The following is a 15,497-nucleotide window of genomic DNA, read 5'->3' as shown; positions in this document are numbered from 1 at the left end:
CAACATATGAATTTGGGATAAGGGGACACAAACATTCAGTCCATAACATAGAACATGTTGAAATTATCATTATCACTAAAGGAAATACATATTTTCAGTAGTTAAAAATATCATAGATAAAGTTCAATTCAACTTAGCAACATAGATAAATGGATACATTCATTCATCTGAATTTCTGAAACATATAAAGTAGGCAGGGCTAGAATGACCATGCAAAGCTATAAAAGAGAGGAATATACAAATATATATATGAAGCTCCAAGAAAAGTAAATCCAAAATCACTACATAATCAAAGGCAGTTGGATGTGAAAATGAGTGAGCCACAGCTATCATCTGAAGATATACATCAAAAGAAATTCTACGACTTCCATGGTCAATGATAGAATTGCCCTCAGGTAAAAACTGGCATTGAGTTCTGTAAATAGAACTGAGTTTTCTTACAGACTAGACAATCATAAATTGAGTGAACAAGATGGGGAACCAAGGTGGTGCCTCAAATAATTAGAATCAAAATAAAGAACTAAGAATCTCCTATCTAAATGACACATTACCAACACACACATGCATGTGCATGCGTGGCACACACACACACACACACACACACACACACAGGAACCAGACTTCTTTAACTGATCAATAGTAGGACAATAAAATCAAAAGTTGGCTCTTTGTAAATTCTAATACTATAGACAATGTTTATTGCCAAATCTTATTTTTTTTTAAAAATTAGAAAACAAATAAACAGCTTTAAGCCTAGAGAAGTAATATACTACAGATATGGAAAAGATACCTTCTGCTAGAGAAACATTATAATTTTAACTAGAGCTGAGAGTAAACATTCCATGGAGCAAAACTGATATAGAAACTTATGTACAAAATTGAACCATGTCATAAACCTTCAAGTATTTCAGGAAGCTGAAATTATAAAACAACCAATTTTGACCAACAGAATGATTATATTCAAGAAATAGGTAAGAGATAAGAGGAATAGCAATTTTAAATACCTATAATATGTATCCATAAAAAAATCTGATAGGATTTAGCATTCCTAAAAATATTGTCATTAATAAAAAAGTAATCAAGATAATTAGAATAACAAAAATAAATTTAAAGTATAGTTCATCTGTAGATTAGAGTACTATTTGTGGCTAAGGAGAATTTTCCCCAGAAATGAAAAAATTGCTCATCTCTAGGACATCTTTTGTATGTCTGCTTAGCGGTATTCCTTTTTTCTAGAAAAAATAACCCCTCTCTATGGAGAACTGCTTCCCACAGCAAGACAGCTGCTCCAGGTAAAATTATAAGAATCAAAATAACTTTTCCATGAATTAGCAACAAAAAACTAGAAGATAGGGGATAAAAAAAAAAGACCCAAATGCAGCACAAACTCTATGTTCTTGGATGGGAAGAAACATATTGAGATGTTAATTCCTTTTAACTAAATCTTGCAAATGAAACAACCTAAACTGTTAATACCTTTCACCTTTGGTCAAGGAAGTTGGAGAGAGAGGGAAGGGAAAGTGAGAGGTGAGATCTTTCATCTTTAATTTGTATTTTTTTATTTTTAAAATTATTTATAATTATGTATTTATGCAGAACTTTTGTAATTCAAGAAAGCAATGGCACAAAAATATTTTTTAGCTCTAAAGTTACAAATAATGTAATTATTTTATAACAAGTCAGAGAGGTGGGTGGATGGTCTGGCATGAATTCTCAAAGAATATTAATCAATTTACATAATATAATTTGCTATATACTTCTCTTCTTCCTCAAACTGGAGGTCAATCAGACAGTGAGTTCCTTGAGAGCAAGAAAATTTTTCATCTTTGTGCCCCAGTTCTTACCACAATGCTGGTATTTGATGGTGTTTAATAAGTGCAACCACATTTTTAAATGAATGTGTGGAGAAGGAGAATATAGCTATTATTATTATTATTATTATTATTATTATTAGACCTTATTATTCATCATAAGGTCATCTGCTTTCATAATAAAAAGAATCACCTAGGGTTACATGGAAAACTCTTTTCTAAGTGAACTCTTATTTAAAGTGGTTAAAGACTTCCTATTATCACTTCTCAGCTGACCTTTTTCTGTCATATAAAGAAATATGGTAATTGGAAGAAAGATAATGATTGGCATATGATAAAATTGATTTCAGAGGTAGGGTTGTAGATAATATGGGGGATAGATTAAACATACTAACAATATGAAGAACACTACCCGCTTGACGGATTCTAAAAATATATATGTATTTTTTAAATCTAGTAGATAAATTGATTACTAAAGGAAAAAATGTTTCCCACATTAAGGAGAATCCCCTGCAATGTTCCTAGGAAAAGAAGGTACCTCTGGTATTTGTTATATTAACACATGCCAAGCCAGGGTATTAAGACATGCCAAGCCAAGTCAGGTCTACAGGCACTCCATGTCATGGCAGTGAATGCAGCACAAGGTCAGATGTACAAAGGATAAAAATATTTCATCAGTTTCTTAATGTTAAATTAAAAATAATAACAATTTTTCAGCAGTATGTTTATTTTAACACTATTAAAAGTGTTAATAATAGTCTATTTTTCTTATTTATCTAAATCTGAGGCTTAATTTTCATAAAAATTTGCAAAAATTTTTTCTGACAAATATATTTTTAAATCACAGTAAATGCTTGACACTTAAACCGAAAATGATTTATGAAAATACATTCATTCATTTTATAAGAGGGACAATAGTGAAAAAGGAAAATAAACCAAATTCCAAGATTTTTCTGGAAGCAGGGAACCTGATCTCTTTGAAATGAGTGAGCTGTGCCTAAAATTGATATTGGAAATGGCATCTTCCTCTTTCTTCTCCTTTCCAACAGTAAGGTTCTAACTCTGAAATGCTAGGTTGGGTCTTGGTGATTCTGATGCTGGTGACCAATGTGTCACAAAAGCTGCCCTACATCCAGAGCTGAGCCTACCCAAAAACAACCCTTTGAGTTAATGGAAAACCACAGGAAAGAGACCCTCTGTCAAGACTATTATTTAGATGATTAAAGGGAACATTTCTATAAATACTTATATATATTTGGCTTTATAATAAACTGTTTTCCTTTTTATAAGAACAATCATAACGCAGTAACAATAACAAATACTGACATTTCTTAAGCACTTGGTACCATGTACTATTTTAAGTATTCTACATGTGATATTTGATTCTCACCACCACCATATAGTGTTGCTTTTTCATCTCCATTTTATAGATGACAAATATAACTGATTAGCTTAGCCAAGTTTCGTTGGTCAGGAATTGTCAGAACTAAGGTTGAAACCAAAGCGTGACAAATATGGGAGTCCCTTCACATCTTTCTTTTCTCTTTTTCCATTCTCCTTATAGACCCACTATTCATTCATTTGTTCACTTATTTTTATTCCTCATTCTTTCTTTGATTCTGTTTTTTCCATTGTTTTCCACCGCTGTTAATTTAAAAGAATCTCAGGCAGAGAGAGCATAATAATCCTGGGTTGATGATACTATGTCATGAGATGTTATATTACTTTTTTACCTTTTGAAAATTAAAAGATTTCAAAATAAAAGTTTCTTTGAGGTCCATATCACCTCAAAAGATCTGATATCTCCATCATCTTTTTCCTCCCTGCCATAATTTGTAGACACCCCTAAATTATGACTTTTCTAAAACTTAACGGCCTTTACCAAATGACCTGACTTTCACTTAACTTCTGCAACCACTGACGTCTTCAACCTATCACACTGCTATTCCATCTCAGCAAACAAAAATGCCAATATAAATTTTTCCCTACAACATTAATTTTATGTTGTAATTTTCCCTCTTAGTTGCCAAATAAATCTCTTGATATGACCCCCTTCCCTATCTTTGATGGTTCATCTCTCTCTACCTTTTTACCCTACTCTTCTTCCGAAGTGTCTCTCTGGAAAAACACCTGCTGCTGGGATGCTAGGCACAGCCAAAAAGAGCAAGAAAAAAAAAAGTGTACACCTGCAACTACATAGACTATTAGATGATTCCAACAAACCGTTGTTATACATTTTCATTTGTGCTTTCAAACTACTTAGTCATCCAACTGTATGTTCTGCATAAGCTCCCTCTCACTGTCCCTGTAGTGATCATTTCAAACTTTCATCCTGTGCCCTGTCTCAACACGCTCTCACCTCACAGCAGATTACTTCACCTTCATCATCACAGAAGAAGTTAGAGGTAATTATGAACCCACTCCCGCATTTCTGCTTCCTTCCCAACAGTTGCACCTCTCCTTACCGTGCTACCCTCCACATAAGAAGCAGTCTCCAGGATACGCATGAGGCTAAACCTGACATCCTATCACCTCTCAAACCTTGATCTATGGATTATCTCATGATTCCTATGCACTTAATCTCGCTTTCTAATGGTTCTTCTACATCAGCATATAAATACTCTCTAGCCATTCCCATTAAATTAAAAAATAAAACAAACAAACAAAAAAAAAACAAACACCCTCTTCTATGGCTTGTAAAGCCTTCCTAGCTATGCCTCAGAGCTTTCTTTCCTTTAATAACTAAGCCTGTAAAAAGAAGCTTTCCTCATTGTCTCTACCTCAACATCTTAAAATCCAGCATCTGGCTCCATTTCTTAACAATGACCTTCAAGTCACTAAATCTTATGCCTCCTCGTCCTTGGCCTTCCCTGATACCCCTGAACTTGATTAAGTTTCCTTACCCTGAACTCTCATAATGTCTTTACTTGTCTACATCATCTCATTTAAGACACCCTTTATAGTTATATTTTTGTGTATTTATCTCACTTACTTTATTCCTTGCATGTAACACACCAACAATACCTGCTGATGTTTTCTTCTAAATTCTACCTCTGTACATCGCTTCATTTTCATCCTAGTCCAATTCAAGCCTTCAGAACTCCCCATCGAAAGAAATTAATTTATTACAGTAGATTATTTATTGTACTCCTACAGCACTTCCAGAATAAACTTTCCATCAAGTAAACTAATCACATTGAGTGATTGAACATATACATTTGAATGTATTCCCAATTTTCTCAGGAAAACAATGAAAAGAACACAGAGTTATACTAAGAAATAGTGGGTAAGTCCCAGAAACCAGAACAAGGAGGATTGAAAAAAGGGATAGAACGATATCCCCGGGAAGGTAATAAGAAACTTGCTATGCAGTCCTCAGGGAGGGAGGGTATCGTTAGGTTCTCAGGCTCTTCAGTGAGCCAGGATAGCCTGAAAGCACAAGACGCCGCAAAAGGAGAGAATGCCATCACCTGTTTCCAGACCTGTCAGGAAATTTAAGAGAATGGTTAAAAATCCTGAATAAAACAAGCAGAAAGTCCTAAAATATATTTTTGATGCTTTTTTGTTGTTTTTCTGCAAAAAAAATTAAAAAGCAACCACAGCATGGTGTCGCTTTGATGAGTCCTGAGTGTGGCATGCACAGGCCGAGTGAGTTAGCTTGTGCCGATTGGAATGAACATCTCCCCTCCAACGAAGACTCATCGAGTCTGGTGAGGCCAATTCCTTCAGACCTCCATTTACTGGTGCCCAAAATTAGGACATAAAGACAATGTTATAGCAGTTATAATATCCCTGGAAAATGCATTATTCCTTGGATTTAATTTATTTTTAAATTCACGAGCTTAGCTATGGAAGTGATGGTCTCATAAGATTGTTTTGTAAAGAAAACATTATTGTATCAGAGACTAGATATCATAAATATCTTGAATTATAAAGAGTTGTTTTTCAAATAATTTTTATTCTGAATTCTACAACTTTTTAAAAATGTTCTGTATTTTGGGCCTAAGACCTGAGATTATTTTTAAAGTGGTTGCCATATGATATGGTAAGATTTATTTTATTTTATTTTTATTTTTTATTAGGCATTGGTGATACAATTTTTTTTTTAAATTGTTATTATGGTTAACAAAGTCCAATAAGTCTCAGGTATACAATTTAACAGTATGGCATATATATATATTGGATTGTGTGTTTACTGCCCATAGTTAAATTTATTTCTGTCACCACATATTTGACCCCTTTTATGCCATTTACCCTCCCTTTCCCCCCTCCTCTCCTACCCTCTGGTAACCTCTAGTCTATTGTGCATGTCCATGAGTCTCTGTTCGTTTGTCCTGTTCATTTGCTGCTTTTAGGTTTGGTAAGATTTTTTTTAAAGGAGGGAAAAATTTAATTGTGACAAAATTGTGTTGCTGTGGAAGAATCATTTGAATAAAAGAAGGAAACTCCTGATTGTGCAACTTGAATATTCAGCTGCAGGTACAGGGGACAGGGACTTGTTTTGCACAAACTTTTGGCAGCACAGAACTACAGATAGCAGAATATAATCATAGTTAGCACTGGCGCTGACTGCTGAGATAGCTAAAATGAGGTTCCACTAACTCCAGGGACCACCTTCACTGCATGACACTCTCACGACAGAAACACAGCTGACTGGGACCTTAGGGACATCAAGGCTAGGCTGTGGCCCCGTGTGAGAATGTCTTACCCTGCATCCCTGACAGATGGCCCGCCCAGCTCCAGCTGGATTCAGTACCTCAGAAAATAACCCTGTTCACATTTGGACATTTCCTATGGTCAAAAGGTTTCACTTAACATTGTCTCAAAATTTCTACCATTGGACCTTTATCCATTGCTCCTAGTTTTGGCATACATCGGAGTCCTGAAAAATCTATTCCTCTGACAGAATGGAATAGAAAACTCTTCACATGTTTTGTTACATATGTTATACCAAGCCTTCCCTTCTTTGGGCTAATCATTCCCAATTTTTTAAAATTTTTCGTGTTTAGCATGATTTCCAGAATCTTTATGACCTTTATCTTTCTTTGCTAGACAAATTTACTTTTCTGAAACTTTTCAAGTGTGGCAACTTTAGCTACACCTAATGTTTGGATGTAGTAAAAATGTGAGGAAAGTATTCATTCCTATATTTTAAATTGTGCAGCTATGTTAATCATCCTAAAAAATAGAATAGATAAGTCTTTTATATTTTTAGTTATTGTTAGTTCATATTAATTTATGAAAAAAAGCAAAACCTTTTGCCCAGAAATGATTCCAAGTACAACCGATTTTTAAAATGTGTTTTCTCTATAAGTTTAAATCTAATGCATTCCATTCATACTTGCAATAAAAATAATAAAATAGTTTCACTTCAACTTGAACAGCAAATGTTCATGAGTACATGAAGAAAAGTAAAAATTTTTACTGAGATTGGTTAACAAAGCAAATATAAAAATATCTTTCTGGTTGGAAATGCTAAATATTGTAAATATATTAAATTTCCAGAAAAATACTTATTAAATGAATACATCTCATATAATATTCCCTATGGAACTTTTTAAGGATCTTAACAAGTGTTTCTAAAGTTCATCGAAAGAGCATGTGGCTAGAAACAAACAGGCATTCTACAAAAAGAAACAAGTGAGAGTTCATACAACCAAATATTAAGACATATAATAAAACTCCAATAATTGAAACAGTGAGATCTGTGTCTCGCATACACAGAAGTCAGAATTCATAGCCCTAAAGCAATATATTGTATTAGGAAGATATATATATATATATACGTATATACGTATATATATATATATACACATGTGTGTGTGTGTATATATATATGTACATATATATATACACATATATATGTATATATATATGTATATATATATATGAGATATATATATGTCTCAAAGGTTTTTCATCACAAATAAGTTGAAAAAGAGAATATTAGTCCAAAAATATTTGACCTCTTATTTATTTCTGGTGGAATTATAGAATTGGCCTAATCTTTCTAGAGAGACTTTTGGCAGTTTTTAGCAAATCTTTAAAAAATTCTACATCTTATGTAGCAAATTCCTGTCTAGAAACCCTAAGAAAATAATTATAAATTTGGGCCAAGGACAGTACAGAATAAATTATTTATGTAGGAAAAGCATGGGGGAGTATAAATTCTAATAATAGAAGAAATTAAAAAATCATGTGCCATATATTGATAAGTGGACACTAATTTCTGTAAGAAGCAACCTCCAGATATAACACTTCAAATATAAAAGAATCTATTTTGCATAAGTACAAACCAAGTGTTTCTGGTTAGTGAAGGCTTTCCTCTCGTGATTCAAGGACCCACGTTCCTTCCAGTTTGTGGCTCTGCAGTTTACAATCCAAGGCTGCCAGTGAAGCTGGTCTCATTCTGTAAAGAAGGTAAAAGGCCTTGGAGTAACATATATATGACATGTTACTTTCTGTTCACGTTCCATTGCAAGAACTCATTCACACAGCTGTCAGGGAGGCTGGAAGGGGAGCTGAGCCATACACACTGGTTGAAAGGAAATTTTTGGTGAATAACTAAGTTGTAGCACCATAGCTTCCCCTTAGACCTCTAAATTGTACCTGTTCTTTTGAAATAAAGAATATAGCCACCCCCTACTCCAGGGAAACAAATGCCCATCTCTAAGATCAGGATCTCTCAATGGGGGACAGTTCTCTTGGTCAGATCTGGAATGAGGTTCCTGTGGTCCCAGTGACCTCTGACCTAAAAGGAGCAATTACTTCTTGCTCCACAGATAAGATAACTGCAGGGGAAAAGGAAGCACCATTTGGAATAACTTAGGTGGGAAAGAGAGCAGTTGCTAGTCTGTGGCTATTATGATTTTTCCTGAGCAGACATTTGGAGGACCCCAAAATTATTTGAAGGCTTAATCAGTGAAAAATTGTTTTTATTTTGTCCAGGTTCATGTTCTTCCATCAAACGTATATAATGCTTCTGTTTGTTTGCTTTGCAGGATACACTAATTACCTCACCCAAAGTTTTTTTCAAAATATCTCCTTCTCAATTCACTGTGGCTACCTCGATACCGTCTAGAAAAAATAGGTGTGGACCAGAAGATAACATCCTTAATCTGCTCTTTGCCAAAGGACTGATTCAGTCAAGTAAGAAATCTACAAGACCTGTTTCAAAGCCTTTCTCAGTCTTCATTTACTATTAGGAATGCAGAAGTGATAACTTTCCAATCTTGCAAATTTTTCATAGCTGGACTTTCTCTGTTCTTGTGATCTCTGCTTACACTTCGGTCTAAACTTATTTCTATTACAATACCTTTTACTGCTCCTTAAATTTTGTTTTTTTCTTGCTCTTTTTTTCAAATCTCCTACCTTTGGTACTTAATTTAATCTCACTCTCTGTAGTTCAACGATTGTTTACTGCTATGAATTTTATCTCTGCAGAGCTGAATCTATGTCACATATTTTTAATAAGTAGCACATTATCATTTTTCTAGTTGTTCTGAAATCTGTGGTTTTCCTTTTTTTGAGCCAAAAAAAGTTAGAAAACATTTTAATATGTCCAATTGGTTAGATATTTGTTTGCTTCTAATTATGCTAGTATATTTTAGTTTTAGTATAGTTTACTCACCTTATTTCATTTTTATTATTTCAATTGTTAATGTATTTATGCTTTTATTTTTGACTCATTATAAGTATATCCTTTTTTGCAAATGTTACAAAAGCACTTGCAAAAAGAACGCATTTTCTCTTGGATACAATGCTATCAGTCTTTATATAAAGATTTTTCATTCACAAATCCTCCTTCCACTTTGGATTAATGTTTCAGGCAATTGATTCTGTCTCTAAGTAATTTCATAAAAAGATCTAAAAATGCAGTAATTATAAATTATATTTCCATTTCCTTTATATGTGAATGATTTGTGCTCGCTTAAAAATTTGGAATATATACTTTTTCTTCTTGATAGACAATAGACACTGCTCCATTTAATTCTGGAAATGTTAATGAGAAGTGCCAACTTTGGTGACCAGCTTCTTCTGGTTAGATATTTATGCAATTATTTCTTCATTATAGGTAACTAGAAATGCCATCATGATTTAACTCCCTTTGTGCCTTCTTCTATATCTATCATTTTCTATCCAATTGTACTTATCTTGTTACTCATATTTTATATAGTTACACAGTCTTTAGCTCTCAGGACTGTCATACATATCACGGAATCTGAATTCAAAAACATTTTTTCTACATCCAACTGCCTCTAATGTGGATTTTACTTTCTATAATGATTTACTTATTTTCTCCTACTTTCTTCTTTATTTTACCTCTTTTTTAAAAGACAATTATTTCTATTTTATTACATCATCTTTGTATATCGTTTAATAATTTTTAATAGCTGATTTATTTGACTTTTTAATTATGTAAGAAAAAAGTGTTATCCAAATTTTTCCTGTTTCACTCTGCTTGTTTTGTATGATCTCCTCTTTCTTAACTTTTTTTTTAAGTATCCATGCATAGATCTCTTGTTGAATTTATTCTATCTATAGCTCATCATCAAATTGCCATAGATCTTTCTAAAGCTGCCATTCAAGCAAGGGTGGTATGGTGGTTGGTCTCTCTTTCTAACAGGTCTTGTTTTTTAATTTGTAAACTGGTTTAATTATTTCCTTAGAACTTAATTTGGAGACTGGACTTTTGATTTTAAGTATCTTTTCAGTTCTTTAGCTACTTAGAGACAAATGGGGCCAGTGGGTTAAAGAATAACTGAGCAGCCTTGACTCAATTATCCTATAAAAGCAAATATGTTCTGTCAAATCTGCTAAATCCATCTTCAGCTTGCAGACATTACTCTCTACCAGGCAGTTCTTTCTGATAGAAAACCTTGTCACCGTAGAAGCCCCAGGACTCACCGTGAAGACATGACACACATTCATTTCAGTTACTGTTTTATATCTAACTGTTAACTTGTCTCTGCTTAGGCATGTCATTCAGTAGCTATGAAGCTGATTTCCCTGTTGATGCTTTCCCTAAAACATTTGCCTTCTAATAGGTCTCAACCATTTTTTCCAGCTCAAATCAAGTAAAATGGCACTTCCTTTGTTAAGCCTTCTTTTCCTTGATGTCCTATGGTGGGGAACTTGATACTGTACCCTGCCCATTCTCAGTCCTCATCTTCCCAAATAAAGAATCTTGATTAAGGCCTTTTAGGATGCTCTGACTTATGTTTAAAGAAATGTGCCATCTGCATTGTTTCTGAAGAGATATGTACTAATTCTTGATATCCTATTTTATTTAAGCTCATGTTGTCACTGTTTGTAAAAGATGGTATGTGGTTTGTTAAGGTGCTTATTCCTTAGTTAATTATAGTTAAGGTTAATTTTCATTATTTTCATCATTTCAGTAATTTCCGGCAGGAATTTACATTAAAGAAAAAAAAACCCTTTATCCTCTTCTTTTAACTACATAGTGTGCTACCTGAGCTTTTCTCTATCTAAAAATAACTGTTTTTGTTGCTTTCAGGAAAGAAAGATTATAATCATTTCTCCAAATCTGAATATGAGCAGAGAAATCTATAGGTGTGTTTGCTACGTAAAAAACCTTGCTTTTTTTTTCTATTTAATTTTGTTCTCTTTCTAAAGTTCAAGAGATCTAGACATTTACTATTTTCAAAGTTTATAATTCAAGAATTGTCAGGAAAGAATGGGAGTGTGAGGAAACTTGTGTGGTTTATCATCTCTTTCTCTCCTCTGAAGTATACAATAAGAGAGAACTTTCATTTATGATTAAACTCATGCAAGTAACCAAACTGACAATCACTTTGAGAATTTCAACCAGATTCAGAGTATACAAGATCAAGCTAAAAAAAGGCACTTGAGGCCAACATGCTAATCAGATGCTATATCTCAGGAGGGATATTTTATGAAGTTGACAAGTAGCAACCCAATAAATTATTGATCTGAGTTTTGTAATAGAAAACAACCCATGTCTATTATAAGAAACAGTCTATATACCTTAGAGAAATAGTCAAGAAAGTGGCTCCAGTAAACTGTCACAAGGTAAATCTCATCTTAGATGTGACAGTGCTATTCTTCCACCAGGAAAAAAACTGATGGTGCAAAGTCTGGAATCTGACAAAATACTTCACAAATTAAACAAATACACACATAAAAACAAAAGAGAAATTAAGCCATTAAAGATATGTAATTTTTTTATCTGTAATTACCCATATTTACAACACCTTTTCTCTCAAAAGACTGTAAAAACTATCAATTAAAATTTTATGTCTGCAAAACAAAATAGTTCTCTAAGAAAAACAAAATTAATAAAAATAGATAAAAACAAAGATTTGTCCTTGTGGGGAGTTTGTAGAGGCTTATTAGTAATCTATCTCTCTGCCCACCCTTGGTTTAACTTAACTGAAATAGATGCAAGAGCCAAAAGGGCATTGAAATATAGCATTGAGTTATTTCTTAATTGGAGAAAGCAGCTTAGTCTCATATTTGGTATTTTATATCTTCTTCTCAAAATGAATTCAACCAGTTGGTTATAGATGAATAGCTAGAGACAGCAGACCATCCCCCAGAGGGGAAGGGCCTGCCTTGATTAGGTTACCAAGCATACAGAGAGAACAAATTTCACTTTTATGGGCAAGTACCTACAAGAGAGAAAAAGCAGGAGGATACATGATCACAGGTGAGCAATGGCCTTCCATATATTATTATCACCCAGTAGAGGACACAAGGGGTGTCAGGCTCTTATCTGTCTTTGTAGCTTTCCTTTTAATGAGGAAGAGTGTGGAGGGGCAGGGGAAATGGCAGAAACTATTTCCAAGTGCTTCACTGAAATGACAACAGGTTGATGTTCCTGTTTTATGGAATCATGCAGACATATGATGACTGGAGCTGAAATATTTCCCTTTACCATCTTGGAGAAAGTCTTGAACTTCAATTACCCCAGCACTAAAACAAAGTAACAGGTTATATATAAAAAAAGCAAAATTGTGCTTTCCTACTCAATGTGCAGCTGAACTATTTATGTTTCTATAATACATGCCTCAGTTAAATTAATCTGCATATATCAAATCCTTGGGAGGGAGAGCAGAAATAGCAAATAGACTGTCCTATTATCAGTGAATATTATATTTGACCTATGTCCTTTCATGAAGAGAAGCAAAGCAAAGAAGCAGGGTGATATCCTGACTTTCAAAAAAATATAACAAATTTCTATGAATTTTATCATTTTATGTATCATTATTTTGTCAAGTTAAATATAAACTAATATCGATTTGACTAATTTTACGAACAGTTCTCTGCATTGAACAGTATCTTTTTTGCCAGTCAATATTCTGATTATATAATTTCATACTAACAGAGTCCAATTGGTTCTCAACACCAGAGATATAATGAATCATTTAATTCAAAGATATTGGAGACTATATAGATGGAACACATAGTGCCAAAAACACTGGCAGTATCTGAATTAGGCTTTTGATTAATGATTTGTGTTAAGCAGTCCTAGGTATTCATAAATGGAATGTGAAAGCACAGCAAGACAGGAACGAAAGCTAAACAAATGTCACTCTTTTCAACAACCCACTAATTCATAGCTAAGAATGCATTTTTCATATTTACAAATTAAAGTAAATTAGCTATAATAAGCAGCTAACTGGGCATTAACTGAAGGTCGGAAGTGGTGCTACCATTTGGAAATACAAATGCATTTAAATAAATAATACTAAATCTACTTACTACAGCAACTCTCAGCCCAAAAGCAATTTGTACTTTTTGTTGTACATATTGATATAAAAAAAAATTTTTAAAAAGAACGTAATGAACTGAAGTTTTTCCCCCAAAGGACCTTGACCTACTTAGTGGGGAAATAAAGAAAGGAAAAAGAAGAAAAATGAAATAAAAAACAGCTGTTTGGCCTAAAGGAAGAGAAGGATTCCCCAATGACAGATTTACAATCAAGAGGAAATCAAGTCCAAAGAAATGAAATGAAGACAGCCAATGTGATTGTCTCTAAATTTGTATAAAATAGCTTGAGTATCAAAGGACAGAAAAGAAAAATATCTCCAAAGAACCAAAATTCACAGTAACTCTCCAAAAGGAACAAAGGAAAGAAGGAACAAATAATAGTACTTTATATATGATGCATTTTGAATTTTCTTTAAAAGCACTACAAATTCCAACATATCTTTAGCATATAGTTAATATAGCTACATCAGAGACGGGCTGATGCTAAGCCCTAACTCTAACTACACCAAAAACTGCATTTCGAATGCAGAGACATCAGATATGTCCTATAATAAGAAATAAACAACATTCCTGGAACAATAAGTAAGTGAGATAAAAAGCATAAATTAATAATATAGATCCTCTTTCTTTAACAATTAAATTAAAACCAAAGCATGCAGAAGAATTAGAATTAGAAGTGTTAGTAAAATCTGTGTCTGCATTGATCAACTCAATCTATCCAAAATCTACAAACTGACTTTCTTCATATGAAAAAACAAATCATTATTTATATGAGTGGCACATATTTTCAATTTGCCACTCTGCTCTTGTAATGAACAGCCTAAAATCCTTAACATGTGCCAGGTGCCTCTGCTATGCTGGCAGTCTACGTTATTACATAGAGAGGCATAAATACCAAATGTCACAAACTTGCACATATTTAAAACAGAATCCAGTATTTGAAGGTGACTTAAGAGTCTCAAAATATAATCTTAACACTTTTGTTTAATAAACATGTTTTATTTTAGTATGCTTTAGTGTAAAATCCCAAAAGATAGGGTTCATTTTTTAATCAATTGATTCAATTCAGTTCTTCAGTTGGGGTGGGGGGTGGATTAAATCTTCACAGTGCTGATTTAGATCTTGAGGACTCCTTCTGCAGTTATCACTTTGTGTGCTTGCCCTCGATTCCTGTCATTAACTTGTCCCTTCACCTGCCACAACTTGAAATGGTTATGAGTATTGTGCCTCCTTCTCAACAAAAGAAAATTTTGCCAAACTCTGCTGTCAAAAGAGTAGCTTGAAGGCACACATAAGTCACAGGACGAAAACTTCTGAGAATATTTTCTCTAACATATTCAATTTTTTTTGGTTAGAGAAGAACTCCGACTTGTTAAAATAAGATTCCCTTTAGTTACCTCTTAATGCTTTTAACAGTATAACCATTGCTTGATGTTCCATAACTATATTCACAAATACACAACAAAAAGCCCATATGTAAAAAATCAATAAATAACAGAAAAAAATTTTGTTCAAATATTCATGCTATTCCCAGTGGCAATAAATGATTTCTGCATGCATAATGGCATGTACACAAAATGAATAATAACTGGGTCATTTTTTTTTTCAGTATATCATGCTCATACAAAAAGAAAAAGAATAATGACTGCATCCCAGCTCAATAGAAAAACAGAACTGCAGATGTTGTGGCTTCTAACCAGAAGAGGCTGGACCTCTGAGCAAGGGAACTCTCTGGCGGCCAGAATCGCTGAACACACATCCTGAAACCAAGAGACACTAAAGCTTGATGAGAACTCTGACTGCCAGGGGAGGCAAAACAAAGCTTCCAAATTGAAAACTCACAGAATTTTCTCCATTTGCTTTATCTAAGATTTAAATTGGGTATTACAGAATTTGGGGTCTTTCTGACTAGATTTCAGAGAAAAGGGCAAA

The sequence above is a fragment of the Pteropus medius genome, unplaced genomic scaffold (genome assembly GCF_902729225.1).
Source record: "Pteropus medius unplaced genomic scaffold, Ma_sr-lr_union100, whole genome shotgun sequence".
Taxonomy (NCBI): domain Eukaryota; kingdom Metazoa; phylum Chordata; class Mammalia; order Chiroptera; family Pteropodidae; genus Pteropus; species Pteropus medius.
Note: the sequence above shows the minus strand (reverse complement) of the source record.